Genomic DNA, 17,982 nt, shown 5'->3' on the forward strand with positions numbered 1-17,982 from the left:
AGGGACAGAGTAGGAGAGAGAGAATCCCAAGCTGGCTCCACGCTGTCAGCACAGAGCCAGACACAGGGCTTAATCTCACAAACCAGGAGATCACGATCTGAGCCGAAATCAAGAGTCCGATGCTTAACCAACTAAGCCAGCCAGGTGCCCCTGTGAGTTAGGTGTTTATACAGTTATTAATAGCCATTAATTTGGGGACCCTTGTTAAAACTATCACATTTTAAGATAAAGTGATGATTATAACCAGGGGTCTCCCAGAGATCCAGGGACACCTGGACCACCTCCATGTTTTTGAGGATCTCAGTGAATTAAAAAGGTAAAAAATTTCTCAAACAAGATATAAAAAAAAAATGTGGTTTCTTTTCATTGCAATGTAATGTATATTGCAATGTCAATATTTTGCTATTCACAAGTTAATCACAGGATTTATAAAATATTAATTCACAGTGCCCTACACTGGTAAAGCAACACAAGTTTAGAATTGTATGATGATAATTTTTTCCTTTTAATCTTTACCAGCATATCTTAGTGACTATACATAGAACCTCTTTTGGAGTCAACATCAAAAGTATAAAATTGAAACAATTTGTGAATGAAAGGTTTAGGCCAAAGGTCTTTCAAACTTTCCTGTGTTAATGGTCTTAATATGTACAGTCACTCAAATAAATAAAAGTAGGTTAAAATAATAACACAGATCCATCTGAGCATTTTTGCCCATCTGTTTTGTAAATGTCATGAGAACATAAGCACTCTAGCACATAGTTCTCAGAATTGCTTGTTGAATTAAACTAAAGAAAAATATTTTGCTCTCTCAAAGAAATATCATTATTTTCATAATGATTTTATGAGAGTTTAGCATGAAATTATCTCTTGGAAAATACAACCTGGTAGGTTACTCAGAGCACTTACACTGCAGAGGACTTTCAGGATATCTATGTTGCAACGATATCTCAATATTATTTCATCAACTCATGGAAACGCACAAGAAAAAAAGGGCCGAGTGAACTCTAGCCATTTTCATTTCTCCAAACTGGCCTCTGATCTTTGTTAATGTACACACTCCTCGTTAACCACTATTGTTTAAACACTGTCTGTGTTCTTTTTTCCACTTAATGTTCCTGCAGATACACACTTCGTGTTGACATAGTCCTCACCTTGTCATTTTTAATAGCTATGTAATAATCCCACTGTTTGCTTAGTCATTTCCCTATTAGACAGTTGGATGGCTTCCAGGGTTTTTTTCTTTTTTTCACTATTATAACTAGAGTTGCCGGGAACATCTGTGTACATTTCACCCATTTGGATTATTTCTTTGAGGCTATTCACAAATGGGAAAATACCAAGTGGAGGAGGAAGAACATTTTCATAGTTTTTGTTGCATGTTGCTATACTTCTTTCCAGAAGAACCACTTCATAATACCATTAGCTTTTAGGAATCCCAGCTGCAGGATTTAAGACAATTTAATTTTCTGGGGCGCCTGGGTGGCTCAGTCAGTTAAGCCTCTGACTCTTGATTTTGGCTCATGTCATGATCTCCCATTTCATGAGATCGCTGGCAGCCTGGAACCTGCTTGGGATTCTCTCTCTTCCTTTCTCTCTGCCCCTCCTCTGTGTTCTCTCTCTCTCTCTCTCTCTCAAATAAATAAATAAACATTTAAAAAAAGACAACTTAGCTTTCTTATATTAATTTGCTTGGTTTATTTCAGCTCCATGGATGTGTATTAAATACCTACAGTGTGCCAGACATCATGCTCGATTTTGAGGATAAAAAGCTAAATAAGATACCTTTCCTGCCCTCCAGGAAATGGCCATCTATTAGAGAGAAATATCAGAACAGATCATTTCAATTCAACATGGAAAGTGCCAAAGGTGTGTGCACGAAGGAAGCACAGGGAAAGTGCATGTCTAGGAAGTACCAGGGAAGAATTTCTGGAAGCACTGGTAGAAACTAGAGAGTTGAACAGATATTATATGGATAAGATTAGAAGGAAGAGGAAGACAGAATAAGGAAACAGAATGGACGAAGGCGTGGAGTAGCATTTGGGATGCTTCAGGCAGTTTCATATTGCTAAGCATAAAGTGGGAAGCTGGGAACGTCCAGGGATGAGGCTGAGAGGATGTATAGGAGTAAATCGTGATGGCTTTCTTTTTTTTTTAATTTTTTTTTTTTACATTTATTTATTTTTGAGAGAGACAGAGCATGAGTAAGAGAAAGGCAGAGACAGAGACAGAGACAGAATCCGAAGCAGGCTTCAGGCTCTGAGCTGTCAGCACAGAGCCCGATGCGGGGCTCGAACCCACGAACCATGAGATCATGACCTGAGCCGAAGTCGGACGCTTAACCGACTGAGCCACCCAGGCGCCCCTCGTGATGGCTTTCAAATGCCATGTCGGGGAGACGGAGGCATTGAAGGCTTTAATTTGTGGCTTTACAGTTGTATGAAGGATGGTTTTCAGAGGTACACAGCTAAAAGGCCAGAGATGAGTTAGAAGGCTGTTAAAGTAAATGAATGTGAGGCGCCTAGGTGGCTCAGTTGGTTAAGCATCATCTGACTTCAGCTCAGGTCACGATCCCATGGTTCACAGGTCCAGCACCACGTGGGGCTCTGTGCTGACAACTCAGGGTCTGGAGCCTGCTTCGGATTCTGTCTCCCACTCTGTCTGCCCCTCCCCCACTTGCGCTCTGCCTCTCTCTGTCTCTCAAAAATAAAATAAAAACACTTTAAATGTTTTTAAATACATGAATGAGATTATCATGGATTTATACAGTGTTGGTAAAATGGAATGGAGCAGATAAAAGAAAATATATATTTTGGAAACAAAATTGACAAGTCATACTTAAAGCCTCTCAGACCATCATATCCACTTCCATTCTATTGGTCAATCAAGTCAGGTGGCCAAGCCAACATCAATGGGCTAGAGAAGTATACTCCTGCCATAGGGGAAGGCAAGAAGAAGAAATGCAAACCATCAGGTCATGTCCCAGAATGCTTTTCTTATGGAGGAGATATGTATTCCAGGATGAACCGCAATACTACCAACCATCTCATGTCTCATATATTCTCTTCCTCCCTAGTTATTTCTTTGGAATTATAGCCTCTATGTGGATATAGAAAAAAATCTCACTCTGGCTAATATAATCAAACTATTGGTATGCGTCTGCAGGAATATGCTTGAGAGTGAACCAAGGAGGTCTGGCGAACCAAAGCTGGAAGGATATTAGCTGTTTTATAGTTGGAATAGGCTGTTTGGATGCCCTGGACCAACCCCTGTTCTTTCTTGTAGTAGCATCAGTTTAATATCAAAATTCTAGGAGTCAACCCGGAGTAGCTGAGCTTAGGTCAAGTGCCCATCCCCTGGCTGTACTGGGTAGAGAGAAGGGGAGTGAATAATTTCAGCTTCCAAATGCAACATGGTAACAGAACTTTACCCTCCCACTAACACTACATCTAGTCAGGGAGAAGAAATTTCACAGTAGGAAATTATGGTGGGGTGTTGCGGAGAGGGAAACCGATGCCTAAGGAAAAAAAGAAAAAAGAAAAAGAAAGCATCCACCATAAACATTTTCATCTATCTTGACCCACCTGGAGTTCATTTTAGTGCATGATGGGAGTGAAGCTAAGCAGAAAGTGAGAAAGCATTTATGCTTTTCTATAAATGTGTTATTTCTGATTTGTCTTGTGTTGGTTTGTTACTATTGTCTACATCTGTTTCTAGAAACTCTATTCTGTTCCACTGATCAATTTCTCTGTTTTTGATTCAATATAATATAATTTTGAAAATCACTGCTTCATAATAGGATTTTTATTTTTTATTTTTAACGTTTATTTATCTGAGAGTGAGAGCGTGCATGTGTCATGAGTGAGAGGCTGAGAGAGGAGAGAGAGAATCCCAAGTAGGCTCTTACCCATTAGCACAGAGCCCAATGCGGGGCTTGATCCCACAAACCACGAGATCATGACCTGAGCTGAAATCAAGAGTCGCACACTTAACTGGCTGAGTCACCCAGGTGCCCCAGGATTTTTATTTTTAAAGTGAGAATCTCTCATCATTGTCTTTTTCTGGAAAAAAGATATAATCTTACTTATTTTTCTGGCAAAATCTGACTGGGAGCTCTTCAACTGCCCCAATCTCCCTAAGGTGATCAATTGAAGACACTTTAATTTTGTTCCACTTCCCCCTCCACAGGTGTGCACAACACGCCTGGGATCATGTGAGTGAAACATACATTACCTCATTAACATAGAAGCATTTACCCCATGGGCTCTATTACAGCATATCTTCTTTACCACATGCCTTTTCCTCTGGTGCCAGAAAGACTGCAGCTGAGTCCACACCCTGCCAGTAGCCATAAAGATTCTCTTATCTCCCAGGACAGGACACCAGGAAACTATTACCTTTGTCTCTCTTTTTCCCAAGCTTAGTCATTATCTCTCAAGTTCTCAGACATATACAATAATCATTGCAACCTAGATTAGAGCACCTGCTGGCTTTGTATGTACAGAGGCATAATAAATCTTAAGCTCTCTCTCAACTTTTAGACGCCTTGAATAGTTTCATTTTTAGCATGTCTCTTACAGGCAAGAGAATGTTGGATATTAGTTTTCTATTTTGACTTTGCTCAAAGCCTGTTTTTTAATGAAGAATTTAGTCATTTCGCAGTAAACATTATAGTGAAGCAGGGATGTATCTTCCAATACGCTGGAAGTTGATTGTTATTGTTCTAGTTATTTGTTATTTTATTTTATTTTATTGTTATTTTATTTTAGAGAGAGAGAGAATGCATGTGAGCAGGGGAGAGGGGCAGAGGAAGAGAGAGAGAGAGAAAGACGGAATTTCAAGCGGGCTCCATGCTCAGTGCAGAGACCAATGGGGGCCTCGATCCCACGACACTGGGATCATGAAGTGAGCTGAAATAAGAGTCAGACGCTCAACGAACTGAGCCACCAAGGTGTCCCTAGTTATTTGCTTTAATAATAACAATAATAATAAACCCTTCAATGGTAGGGTTTCAACTCTATTTGCTTTTGAGTTAGGTGAGAAAATAACTTTTTAATCCACCTCTCCTAAAATTTAGCACTTTAAAAATTATTTCTGCTGCTACTTTCTATGAAAAAAAAAAAAAAAAAAAAGGTTAAATTACCTTTGAAAAACAGGCAAAGCAGATTCTATAAGGTGGGGCCCTGCATGTAGAGTAACAACATTGGCCTTGAGTCCTGAGCCTTTGGTTCCCGTATGACTTTGAGCAAATAACTTAACCTCTTTGATCCTCAATTGCCTTTAGAGGGTTTTCTTAAATGAATTATAAAATACATGTGGAATCCTTTTGAGACCTACAAAATGTGTTATAAATACATTATTAGTACCTATTTTCAAAACAGTGACTGTGATTTCTGATTATCTGTAACCTTTTAAATAGTTAAGGGGCGCCTGGGTGGCTCAGTCGGTTGAGCAGCCGACTTCGGCTCAGGTCATGATCTCGCGGTCAGTGAGTTCGAGCCCCACGTTGAGCTCTGTGCTGACAGCTCGGAGCCTGGAGCCTGTTTCAGATTCTGTGTCTCCCTCTCTCTGACCTTCCCCCGTTCATGCTCTGTCTCTCTCTGTCTCAAAAATAAATAAACGTTAAAAAAAATTTTTTAATAAATAGTTAAAAAAATGTATACTTTATTATTCTCATAGTATAGCATTTGATTTACCAAATGATTTCATTTTATATCAGTGTTTTACCATTGCCTTTCTATGGCTCCCTCAGAATATCTTTTTTACTTTTCAGCTATGGCCTAATCCAAAAGTGATTTTTAACTCATCAATTTATAATATTCTCTGCCTTATTTGCAACCGTAGTAGGTAGCCTAGGAACATATCCCCTATCCTTGATCTAGCAATATCTCTTCATCTCCTTGCAGAGGATTCCAGGATCTGTGTTCGCACTACATTGTATGATCCTGCACCACTGACCATAGCCAACTGGACCAGAGGTGGCCATCTAAACCCAACTTAGCCAATCAGATTCTTTCTCCTGGGAGGTTGGAATAAGGACCCAAAGAGAGTTGAGTTAGTCTTCTCTCAGTGGCTGCAACTGAAATATGGAAGTCCAGATCTGTGAGGCAGCTACATTTTGCCTATTATGTACACCAAAGAGCAGAAAAGGTGTGTTTGTGGGGAACAGCATAGAGACAGGGACCTGGAGGGAAACAGAAAGAATCACTTTTTCTTTCTCTCCATCCCTATGTTCCATGAGCCATCTGTATATCCTTAGTTTTTTTTTAATTTTTTTTATGTTTATTTATTTTTGACATAGAGAAAGAGCCAGGGCACAAGCGGGGGAGAGGCAGAGAGAGAGGGAGACACAGAATCCAAAGCAGGCTCCAGGCTCTGAGCTGTCAGCACAGAGCCTGACGCAGGGCTCGAACTCACAGACTGCAAGATCATGACCTGAGCCGAAGCTGGACGCTCAACTGACTGAGCCACCCAGGTGCCCCCTTAGTTTTTTTTTTTTAACTCCCCTTTTACTCCTTGAGTGATCTTGATTTGATTTCTCATCTTTGCAAACAGAGAACCCTAACCAACACCAAAGCATACAAGATCTATTCTTTGAATTTCACATTAAAATAATTAACGTGGATTTTGGGAGGTGTTTCTCTGCAGTGCCCATGAGTGAATCAACTATTTAATAATCATGCAGGGGTTTCTCCTACTTTGTCTTCACTTCAGGGATAACAATGCTTTCTTTTCATGGAAAATATAATTTATCATTATTTCCCTCAACACAAAAGAAATACTTTTTGTAACATGTTTATATAATATAAAAATGTAGAAGGTTAGAAAGGTTTCCCTCTCCATTTGTTTGCTTTCACCCTCCAGAAGTAACACTGAGGTTTATAGTTTGCTATGTATTCTTACATAATGCTTATGATTATACAAATATGCATTGTGGCTTTCTTTTACAAAAATAGCATACTGCTGTATGTATTGCTATGCAACTTTTTTTTTTCCACTTAAAAAATATAACATAAACATTGTGTTAGTCATTTCCCTACCCCCATAGATCATTTTTTGGCTTTTCTGTCTGCCCTGCTCTGTGTCCCAGCCGGCTGACCCCTGTGGATCGTTTCACCAGGCTCCCTTGCCAGATGCTTCTACAAGGGTTCAGCCAATGGGAGGCACCAGCAAGATATCCGAGCATAAGAGAAAAAAATCAGAGTGTTCCTTCCCTGCATTTACCCACTTCAGCTCTGTCTTTTTGCAGTAGATGTATCCCCTCTTTGGCTGAGTTCCACTTGTGGCCCTGCCTGTATGGTTCCAAATTTCACCGGGTTCCTGTTAATGTCTTCTCCTTTGTACCTTCAACCCCATGGATTAGCTTCCCACTATTGCTAATCTGTAGGCATTTCTCCACCTCTTCTTTGCTGGCCTAACGCTGCCCAACCTCCATAAGTAAATCCTTCCTTAAAATCCCTTCATTTGACCATCTGGGGTGAGTTCTTTTTCCTGCCAAGACCTTCTTGTATACAGATATTTTACCAAGATGATACATGTAGCTGTCGCTCAGCTTATGGGCAGGTCATGATTTATTTATCCATTCCTTTATTGATGGGCATTTATCATATTTTCAATTGAATTGTTTATTACAAACAGTGGTACAGTGAATATTCTCATATGTGGTCAAGAGTGTGTTCATGTCTATTCTTGGTGAGTATTTCGGTAGGAGAGATTCCTAAAAGTGGAATTTCTGAAACAAAGGCATACATATTTTGAATTTGATAAATATTTTTTCTCCCTCCTGGGCAGAGAGTCAACAATTTTCTCTCCTGTAACATATTTACATACAATGAGCAACAAATAACTATAGCTATGGTAAATAAAAAAGTAAGGCCCTGGTAAAACATGCATGTTTAGACCATTCATCCAAAAGAAATCATGGATATTTTTAAACCTAAAAAGAAAGTAAGTCTTTATAAAGGAGTTTCTGAATCCTGCAGCTATTCAGACAATGTAATCCTTCAATCAGCTTTATTTCAAGGAAAGAGAACAATTTCTGACTGTTCGAACTAATCTGACCAGAAAAAGTTCCAGTGGTCCCTAAGTGTATTAGATTAAGCACATGATTAAGAATATAATCCAAAGAACATTCTGATGGTAAGTTTCAGAGGACATTCGCATTATACGCAACTTCTGTTTGGGGCCCAGACACCAAGATGTCTGCTATCATGTTCTGAAGTTTAAGTTTACCGGGTTTAATTTCTCAAAAGCAGAAATAGATTCAAGGAGGCAAGACAGATGTTTATTGAACACTGTAATAAATTAAAAATAATCTAAATTTCCACCATGTAGGGAAATGGTTAATTACACTGTGGTACATCCATGCTATGGAACCCTATGCTGCAGTTTTAAAATGTACCTTCTTGATTATGAGTGAACTGGTGCACTTTTCATATCTGGGTTTTTTCCCCTTTCTGTGTCCTCCTATGTGGATTATATGCTGATATCATTTGCCCATATTTCTACTGGTTTGCCTTTTTTCTAATCCCCATGCAGAAGGTTTGCAATGATCTGGGTACTAATTCTTGTTTTGTATGTAGGAAATGTTTACTTTCATTCTGTTGCCTGTCTTTGAATTCTGTTCATGGTGGCTTGTAGTCCTAACGTCATGTAACCAAATTATCAATCTATCAATATGACTTTTTACCTTTCTGTGTCTTCTAATAATTGATTCTTCTGAGTTTTTAATACCACTTCAGTTAATATGTATAAATGGTAAGAAGTAGAAATTCAATATCTCCTTCCAAAAGGAAGGCAAATTATCCCAACATCTCTCCAAAAGACCCCGTGAATGTCTTCGTGTCTTTCATGGACCCTGGTCATGCCTGTCTCTGAAACAGTCACTGTGAAAAATGCAACTAAATAGGCTGATTAGCTTAAATCAATCAAGGTATCAACTAGAGCTGAAGATGTGGTCAATCCCTCTCAACACACTTCAGTAAGGCTGAATGCATGAGGAGTGAAATCTAAAATGAACTCTGGATGGGGCGCCTGGGTGGTGCAGTCGGTTGAGCGTCCGACTTCAGCCAGGTCACGATCTCGCGGTCCGTGAGTTCGAGCCCCGGGTCGGGCTCTGGGCTGATGGCTCGGAGCCTGGAGCCTGTTTCCGATTCTGTGTCTCCCTCTCTCTCTGCCCCTCCCCCGTTCATGCTCTGTCTCTCTCTGTCCCAAAAATAAATTAAAAAATAAAAAAATAAAAAAAACGTAAAAAAAAAAATAAAATGAACTCTGGGAAACTTTTCGTAGTATAAAATGCAGTAAACGCTGGCAGCAAAAAAGAAAAAAGATGTCCACTATATAACCTTATGACTAAGTCTCCATATTTTTATTAACTCATTTGCTTATTCCCACATGGTCTAAATTACCAAAGTCTTGGGGTGCCTGGGTGGCTCAGTCAGTTGAGTGACAGACCCTTGATTTCAGTTCAGATCATGGTCTCACGGTTCGTGGGTTCAAGCCCCACGTTGGGTTCTGTGATGACAGTGCAGAGCCTGCTTGGGATTCTCTCTCCCTCTCTCTCTCTGCCCTTCCCTGGCTCTCTTGCTCCCTCTCTCTCTCTTTCTCTCTCTCTCTCTCTCTCTCTCTCTCTCTCTCAATAAAAAATAAAAAATAAAAAATAAAATTACCAAAGCCTGACATGCTTTGTAGCAGCTGATCATACCAGATAGCAAGAAAGCTATCAAACACAACTAGAGTTATGTCAAAGGGAACTAGGAGGCAATGTTGGTCAAAATGAGACAATTTGGGCTTCACTAATAATTTGCAATGGATTGAAACTCATCAAATATATTTGAAACCATGAGTATATAATGGCTTAAAAAACCCAACAACATGGGGTGCCTGGGAGGCTCAGGGTTAAGCGTCCCACTCTTGATTTCAGTTCAGGTCATGATTTCACTGTTTGTGAGATCGAGCCCCGAGAATCACTCTGCACTGAGAATGTAGAACCTGCTTGGGATTCTCTCTCTCCCTTTCTCTCTCTCTCTCTCCGCCCCTCCCCTGCTTGTGTGTTTTCTCTTTCTCTCTCTCTTTCTCTCTCAATAAATAAATAAATAAACAAACATTTTTTTAAACCCCAAAACAAAAAAACCCCAACTAACTGGTCGTATTTGAAAGATGGAAGAAAATTAATTCAATATCTTGAAAACTGATAAATTAAGGGACAGAACAAACATTTACCCTGCCTTTCCTATATGTACTAGGTATAAGAAAGTGCTGTAAAAGTCAGGAGACGGTTGCATGACTCTGTGAATATACTACAAACTATTTAATCATACCCTTTAAATAGGTGAATTATATGGTATGTGAATTATATCTCAATAAAGTAATTCAAAAAATCAAAAGTGGTTACTTTTGGGGCAAGGGAGGAGGTTGAGATGGGGACAGGACACACAAAGGAGTTTCTGGGGTGGCTGACAAGGTTCTGTTTCTTCTTCTTCTCCTTTTTTTTTTTTTTTTTTTTTAGTTTATTTATTAATTTTGAGAGACACAGAGACAGGATGAGCAGGGGAGGGGCAGAGAGAGAGGAAGAGAAAGAGAATCCCAAGCAGGCTTGGCATTGTCAGCACAGAGCCAGCCACGGGGCTCAAACCCACGAAACCGTGAGATCAGGACCTGAGCTGAAACTGAGAGTTGGATGCTTAACCAACTGAGCCACCCAGGGGCCCCTACAATTTTTAAAAAATACAAAAAAAAAAAAAGAAAAGGAATAGAAAGCAGCTGTAGAGGAAGGAGGGGAAGCTTGCTCTACTACTTAACAAACTAATTGGAGGAAAATGTAAAATTCTTGAAGAGATTAGCCATATTAAGAAATTAAGACAGTGCGGAGCTATCCTTACAAGATGCCAGCCTTTGTAAAGAGTCATGGGGAGCAGCAAATCTGGAGGCTACTGATGGAAAGCCACACGGGTCCAGTTCTGCATTCTGTGGTGGTGAAGCAGGTTTGATGGAAAAAGAACCAAAAAAGAGAAATCTGGGAAACTGATTGCTGGCATTGCAAGGAGGATAAAAACACCAGAACATAAATCCAACTCCCTGCAATCACTCAGGCTTTTCCATCTGGCACTAAATATTCTCCAATACATTTCTTCGCCACCGGGTCAGCTTCCTCTGAGAGCAGATCTTTTCATGCCTTTCCATTCAGACTCTCCTTTGCTCTTCTGCCTTGTAGTAGGATTCTCCAGAGAAACAGAGCCAGTAGGATATATACAGAGGGAGAAAGATTTATCTTAAAGAATTGGCTCACACTATTGTGGGGCAGACAAGCCTGAATTTTGTGGAGCAGACTGGCAGGCTAAAAATTCAGGGGAAAGTTGATGTTGCAATTTTGAATGTGAAATCTGCAGGCTGGAAAGTCAAGTGGGAATAGACAGTGCAATCTGGAGGCAGACTTACCTCTTGGGAAAACCTGTCTTTGCTTTGAAGGCCTTCAACTGATTGGACGAGGCCCACCCACATTATGGAAAGTAATCTGCTTAACTCAGAGTCTATTGATTTAAATGCAAATCACATCTTTAAAAATTACCTTCATAGCAATATCTAGACTGGTGTTTGACTAAACAACTGGGCACCAAAGCCTAGCCAAATTGACAAATAAAATTACCACAGGGGCGCCTGGGTGGCTCAGTTAAGCATCCCACTCTCGATTTCGGCTCAGGTCATGATCTCTCGGTTTGCGGCATCAAGCCCCGTGGCAGGCTCTGTGCTGACAGCATGGAGCCTATGTAAGATTCTCTCTCTCCCTCTCTCTCTCTCTGCCTCTCCCCTGCTCACACACCCTCTGTTTCAAAATAAACAAATAAACATAAAAAAAAATTTAACTATCACATACCTCGTTCTCTAATTCACAATCCTGGGTTCCAGTGTGTTCAGAGGCATCACTGCTTCCTCCTGCTTCTCCAGAAAGCACATATAGGCCGCCCCAAAATCCTTTCCATTGGAGGATCCTTCAGAAGCAATGAAAAATACCTATTCGCCAAAATGTTTGCCTCCTTTTGTTCTCTCGTGTACCGTTTCAGTCCGCCATCCCTCTATCCTGACGTGGTGAGTTCTCTTCAGAGTGGCTTTCACTTTCAGTCAAACCTACTGCTGAACTAGAGACTTTTTTTAAGAAATCTCTTTTCAAAATTAATTGCGAATTGTTGCTCATTTGTAGTTTAGGAAATTGCTATTACCGAAGCGGTTATATATTTTTTTTATTTTTTTAATGTTTATTTATTTTTGAGAGAGAGAGAGAGACAGAGCGCGAGGGGGGTCGGAACAGAGAGAGAGGGAGACACAGAATCCGAAGCAGGTTCCAGGCTGAGCTGTCAGCACAGAGCCCGACGCGGGGCTGGAACCCATTCACCATAAGATCATGACCTGAGCTGAGCCACCCAGGTGCCCCAAGTGGTTGTACTTTTACTCAAATGAAAGATTTACAGAATTATGATAGGTTTTTGGGTAAAGTTGACTTAAACGTCTTTTTTTTAAGTTTTGGTTTACTGCTGTTTTCCCAGTTCCCAGTACAGTGCGTGGTACGTGATAGGAGCTCAGTAACCATTTGTCAAATGAATCTCTTAATGTAGTAGATTAGTTAACAATTTTAATTTAGATTATTCTTACATTCTAAGATAAACTTTAATTACTCATGATGCATTATTCTTTCAAAATACACCTAAATTAGATTTGCATATTGAGTGACTGACTGACTCTAAGGGATTGGGCCTGTTTCTTCTCTTGTGTTGTCCTTTGTCCTCGCTGGTATCAGAGTTATGTCAGGATTGTAAAATGAATCACATAGCTTCCCATCTGATTCTGTGCTCTAGAAAGGCTGGGATGGGATGGGAATTATGTCCTTTAACTGCTTGGAAGAATTCACTGTAGAACACAGACCACGTTGGGACCGTGTACCTTTTCGGTAGGTATTTTTTTGACAACGATTTCAATTTCTTTTGTGGTTATTGGTATATTCGGGTTTTTTCTTTATTGTGGATCCAATATTTGACATTTAGGTTATCTTCAATAATTGTCCATTTCATCAAATATATTGGCATAAATTACACATGGTACTCTGTAATAACTCTTAAAATCTCCTCTATATATCTGTAATATGTCTCTTTCTATCCCGATGTTAAGTTTATCTTTTTTTTTAATTTTTTTTTTAACGTTTATTTATTTTTGAGACAGAGAGAGACAGAGCATGAATGGAGGAGGGTCAGAGAGAGGGAGACACAGAATCCGAAACAGGCTCCAGGCTCTGAGCTGTCAGCCCAGAGCCCGACGCGGGGCTCGAACTCACGGACCGTGAGATCATGACCTGAGCCGAAGTCGGCCGCTCAACCGACCGAGCCACCCAGCCGCCCCAAGTTTATCTTTTTTAATTAAACTTTATAAAAGTTTATCTAATTGCTTTTCCCCCCCAAAAAAAATCTATCTTTATTTTCTATTTTCATTAATTTTAGAGTTGCCTGATTTATCAAATAAAAATGTAAGATGGGGCGCCTGCTCAGTCCATGGAGCTTGAGACTCTTGATCTCAGGGTTGTACTTCTGAGTCCCACACTGGGTGTAGAAATTACTTAAAAATAAAATCTTAGGGGTACCTGGGTGGCTCAGTCAGTTAAGCCTCTGACTCTTGACTTCAGCTCAGGCACTTATTTTCTGTCTTCCTTGTTTTCCAAAAAAGTGCATTTAAAACTACAGATTTCTGGGGCTCCTGGCTGACTCAGTTGGAAAAGTGTGCAACTCGATCTCAGGCTTGTGAGTTCAAGCCCCACATTGTGTTGGGCATACAGATTACTTTAAATACATACATACATACTATGGATTTCCTTGTTTGGTCCCATTCTGTGGATCTTAATATGTAATGTTCCATTCTAAATAATTTGTATCTTTTTTTTAATGTTTATTTATTTTCGAGAGAGAAAGATTCAGAGCACAAGCAGGGGAGGGGCAGAGAAAGAGGAAGACACAGAATCTGAAGCAGGCTCCAGGCTCTGAGCTGTCAGCACAGAGCCCGACACAGGGCTCGAACCCACAAACCGTAAGATCATGACCTGAGCCGAAGTCGAACACCTAACTGACTGAGCTACCCAGGTGCCCCAATAATTTGTATTTTCTATTTTGACTTTCTCTTTAATCCAAGAGTTATTTACGTGTCTCTTTTTATTCTTAATTTTTAAGTGTATAGGTTTGGGAATGGTTCTTTTTATCCTCAATTTCTAATTTTATTACATTGTGATCACTGCATGTGACTTGAAATTTGTTAAGCTTTTCTTTATGGTCAAGTATCTGCTTCCCAAACTTTCTTGGTGTTGTGGTACATGTAAAAAATGATATTTGTGCATCTCATTAGGGTAAAAGGAATTTGGATCCCCAGATTAGGATGCTGGTGGGAGTCAGGCTATAATACCCAATCCTCTGGCCCATGGGACACAGGTCCCACATGGTATACAGGTTGGGAAACTGGCCTACTACATGCTCAATTTTTGTCCATGTTTTATGTGTATTTGAAGAAAATGCTATTTCTCTGCCTGTTGGATATATATATATATATATATATATGATACATATATTTGCATATGCTTGATTAAGATTTTAATGTCTGGGGACGCCTGGGTGGCTCAGTCAGTTATGCGTCTGACTTCGGCTCAGGTCATGTTCTCCTGGTTCATGGGTTCGGGCCCGGCATCAGGCTCTGTGCTGACAGCTCAGAGCCTGGAGCCTGATTCAGATTCTGTGTCTCCCTCTCTCTCTGCCCTTCCCCACTTATGCTCTGTCTCTGTCTCTGTCTCTCAAAAATAAACATTAAAAAACAAAAAGCTTTTAATTGTCTGATTCAAATCTTCTATAGTTACTTCTTTGGCTCTGTTTTTCTCTCAGTGATCACATCCTCCTCCTTTCCTTCTTGTGGCAAACACTATCCTTTATTTGGTGCTTATCATCCTATACATTTTGTTAGGTTTTAACTACTACAGACGTATCCGGAATCAATACATAGGATTCTTGGGGCGCCTGGGTGGCGCAGTCGGTTGAGCGTCCGACTTCAGCCAGGTCACGATCTCGCGGTCCGTGAGTTCGAGCCCCGCGTCAGGCTCTGGGCTGACGGCTCGGAGCCTGGAGCCTGTTTCCGATTCTGTGTCTCCCTCTCTCTCTGCCCCTCCCCCGTTCATGCTCTGTCTCTCTCTGTCCCAAAAATAAAAAATAAAAAAAAAAAATACATAGTATTCTTCTACAGACTATCCGGAATCAATACATAGTATTCTTTTGGTTGTTTTAAACTTTCTATAAATGATATCTTACTAGGTGTATTTTTTTGCCAATTTGCTTTTTCATTCAACATTACATTTGTGAAAGACATCCCTATCCTGAAGGTGAAGCTCAAGCTTAATCATAATTTAATCAGATTTGCTTGTAGTACAACTTTTTATTAATAGAATCCGAGCTAACTACTCATTTTCCTATTGATGTGTATTTCTTTTTTTTAATGTTTATTTATTATTTTTGAGAAAGAAAGAGCGCACGAGTGGGGGAGAGGAAGAGAGAGGGAAAGAGGATCCGAAGCAGGTTCCGTGCTGACAGCAGCGAGCCTGACACAGGGCTCGAACTCATGAACCATGAGACCACGACCTGAGCTGAAGTCAGATGCTTAACTGACTGAGCCACCAAGGTGCCCTTGATGTATATTTCTAATGCAGATTTCTAATTTTTTTACTTGTACCGTGTTGCTCTGAACATTCTTGTGCAAGTCTTGTTGACTTCCTAGAATGAATCCTCAGAATGAAATCCTAGGCCTTAGGTTATGTGCATTTGTAATTCTTCTAGACATTACCAAATTGTTCTCCAAAGTGGACATACTAGTTTACCTTCCTGCCAATGGTGCAGAATAGGTCCTATGGCTCTACGTTCTCACCAACAATTGGTATCACATTTATATTCGTTTTTGCCAAACTGGCTAAAAAAATGAATCACATTATTATTTTTCTTTGCATTTTTATGAATCTTAGGAAGGTTGATCATCCTATTTGTCATTTGGTTTTACTTTTCTGTGAATTTGTTTATATTTTTGTCTTTTTCTAATGGGTTATTTATATTTTATTGATCTGTACGAGTTCTTTATGTAATCTGCACACCAATCTTTGTGGGTTATATCTGTTACAAATATCACCTTTTGGATTGTAACTTCTCGATTTTTTTTTTTTTTTTTTTTTTTTTTTTTAATTGAGAGAGAGAGAGGGTGCACACATGAGCAGGGAAAAGGCAGCAGGAGAGGGAGAGAATCTTAAGCAGGATCCACACCCAGCATGGAGCCTGATGTGAGGCTCTATCTCACAACCATGAAATCATGACCTGAGCTAAAATCAAGAGTCCGATGCTTAACCGATTGAGCCACCCAGGCACCCCTGTAACTTCTCAATGTTTATAATGACTTTTAATAAGCAGACATTTTCTACATGTTAATGTTGAAATTACCAATTTTTTCCTTTATGGCTTGGGTTTTCGGCTTCGTTTTATCCTAAAGAGCAAGACCATAAAAACATTCTCCCATTTTCTCTTCTAAAAGTTACTTTTCGGGGCGCCTGGGTGGCTTAGTCGGTTAAGCGTCGGACTTCGGCTCAGGTCATGATCTCACGGGTTCGTGGGTTCGAGCTCCGTGTGGGGCTCTGCACTGACAGCTCAGAGCCTGGAGCCTGTTTCAGATTCTGTGTCTCCCTCTCTCTGCCCCTCCCCTGTTCATGCTCTCTCTCTGTCTCAAGAATAAATAACCATTAGGGGTGCCTGGGTGGCTCAGTCGGTTGGGCGTCTGACTTCGGCTCAGGTCAGGATCTCGCGGTCCGTGAGTTCGAGCCCCGCGTCGGGCTCTGGGCTGATGGCTCAGAGCCTGGAGCCTGCTTCCGATTCTGTGTCTCCCTCTCTCTCTGCCCCTCCCCCGTTCATGCTCTGTCTCTCTCTGTCTCAAAAATAAATAAAACGTTAAAAAAATTTTTTTTTTAATAAAAAAATTAAAAAATATATAAATAAAAGTTACTTTTCAGTTTGAGTCCTTATCTAGAATTCATTTTTGGTATATCTGTGAGCTAGGGATCTAATTATGTATAAGGGGTTATCAAGCATCACTAGTATAGTTCTTCCTTTCCCTATAGATCCAGAGTGTCCATTTTGTATAAATCATTTTCATAAATAGTTTGGTCTATTCTGAGCTTCTGTTCTGTTCCTAGTTGTCTACTTGTCCATCCATGCACTAATGTCATTCTGTTTTAATAACAATAGCTCTATATTAACGGTGCATGTCTGGTAGGAAATGACCCCCATCCTTCTCTTCTGTTTCATTGGGCCTTGGAAAATCCTAAATTAAAAGTTATTGTCCCTTCTGAAAGAATGGTGGCTGCCAGGAGCTGTGGGGAGAAGGGAATGGGGGATTAGTGTTTACTGAGCATCAAGTTTCAGTGGGGATGATGAAGAGGTCTGGAGCTGGATAGATTGGATGGTCACGCAACAATGTGAATATACTTGTATGCCACTGTGTACAATTAAAAGTGGTCAAAATGCTCTAAAAAGTCAGCGTCTCTTAAAATTATGAAGATACCATTGCACCGATATTTTTTTTTTTTAACGTTTATTTATCTTTGAGACAGAGAGAGACAGAGCATGAACGGGGGGAGGATCAGAGAGAGAGGGAGACACAGAATTGGAAGCAGGCTCCAGGCTCTGGGCCATCATCAGCCCAGAGCCCGACGCGGGGCTCGAACTCACGGACCGTGAGATCGTGACCTGAGCTGAAGTAGGACGCTTAACCGACTGAGCCACCCAGGCGCCCCTGCACCGATATTTTTTAATACAGTGTTTTTGATGGGAAATCTGATGTCTGTTTGATTCTCCCTCCCTCCCTCCTTTGTAGGCATTCTGTTTATTTTGTCTGGAAGATTTTAAGGCTTTTTTCCTTATCTCTTCTATTCATACA

At 40.3% G+C, this 17,982-nt stretch overlaps 1 protein-coding gene across 6 annotated transcripts in view; it reads right to left on the bottom strand.

The window, feature by feature from the left end:
- APOLD1 (apolipoprotein L domain containing 1) overlaps window positions 1–17,982 on the bottom strand; it is a 61,627-nt gene that overhangs the window by 8,226 nt on the left and 35,419 nt on the right. Inside the window, exon 3 of one of the 6 annotated variants that reach the window (XM_058743628.1) lies at window positions 4,234–4,338. The exons of the other annotated variants lie outside the window; for them this stretch is intronic. The gene's annotated coding sequence lies outside the window, so the exon portion shown is untranslated. The remainder of the gene's footprint in view (window positions 1–4,233; window positions 4,339–17,982) is intronic. 6 annotated transcript variants of the gene reach the window in all.

This window comes from Neofelis nebulosa, chromosome 8, assembly GCF_028018385.1.
Source record: "Neofelis nebulosa isolate mNeoNeb1 chromosome 8, mNeoNeb1.pri, whole genome shotgun sequence".
Lineage (NCBI taxonomy): Eukaryota > Metazoa > Chordata > Mammalia > Carnivora > Felidae > Neofelis > Neofelis nebulosa.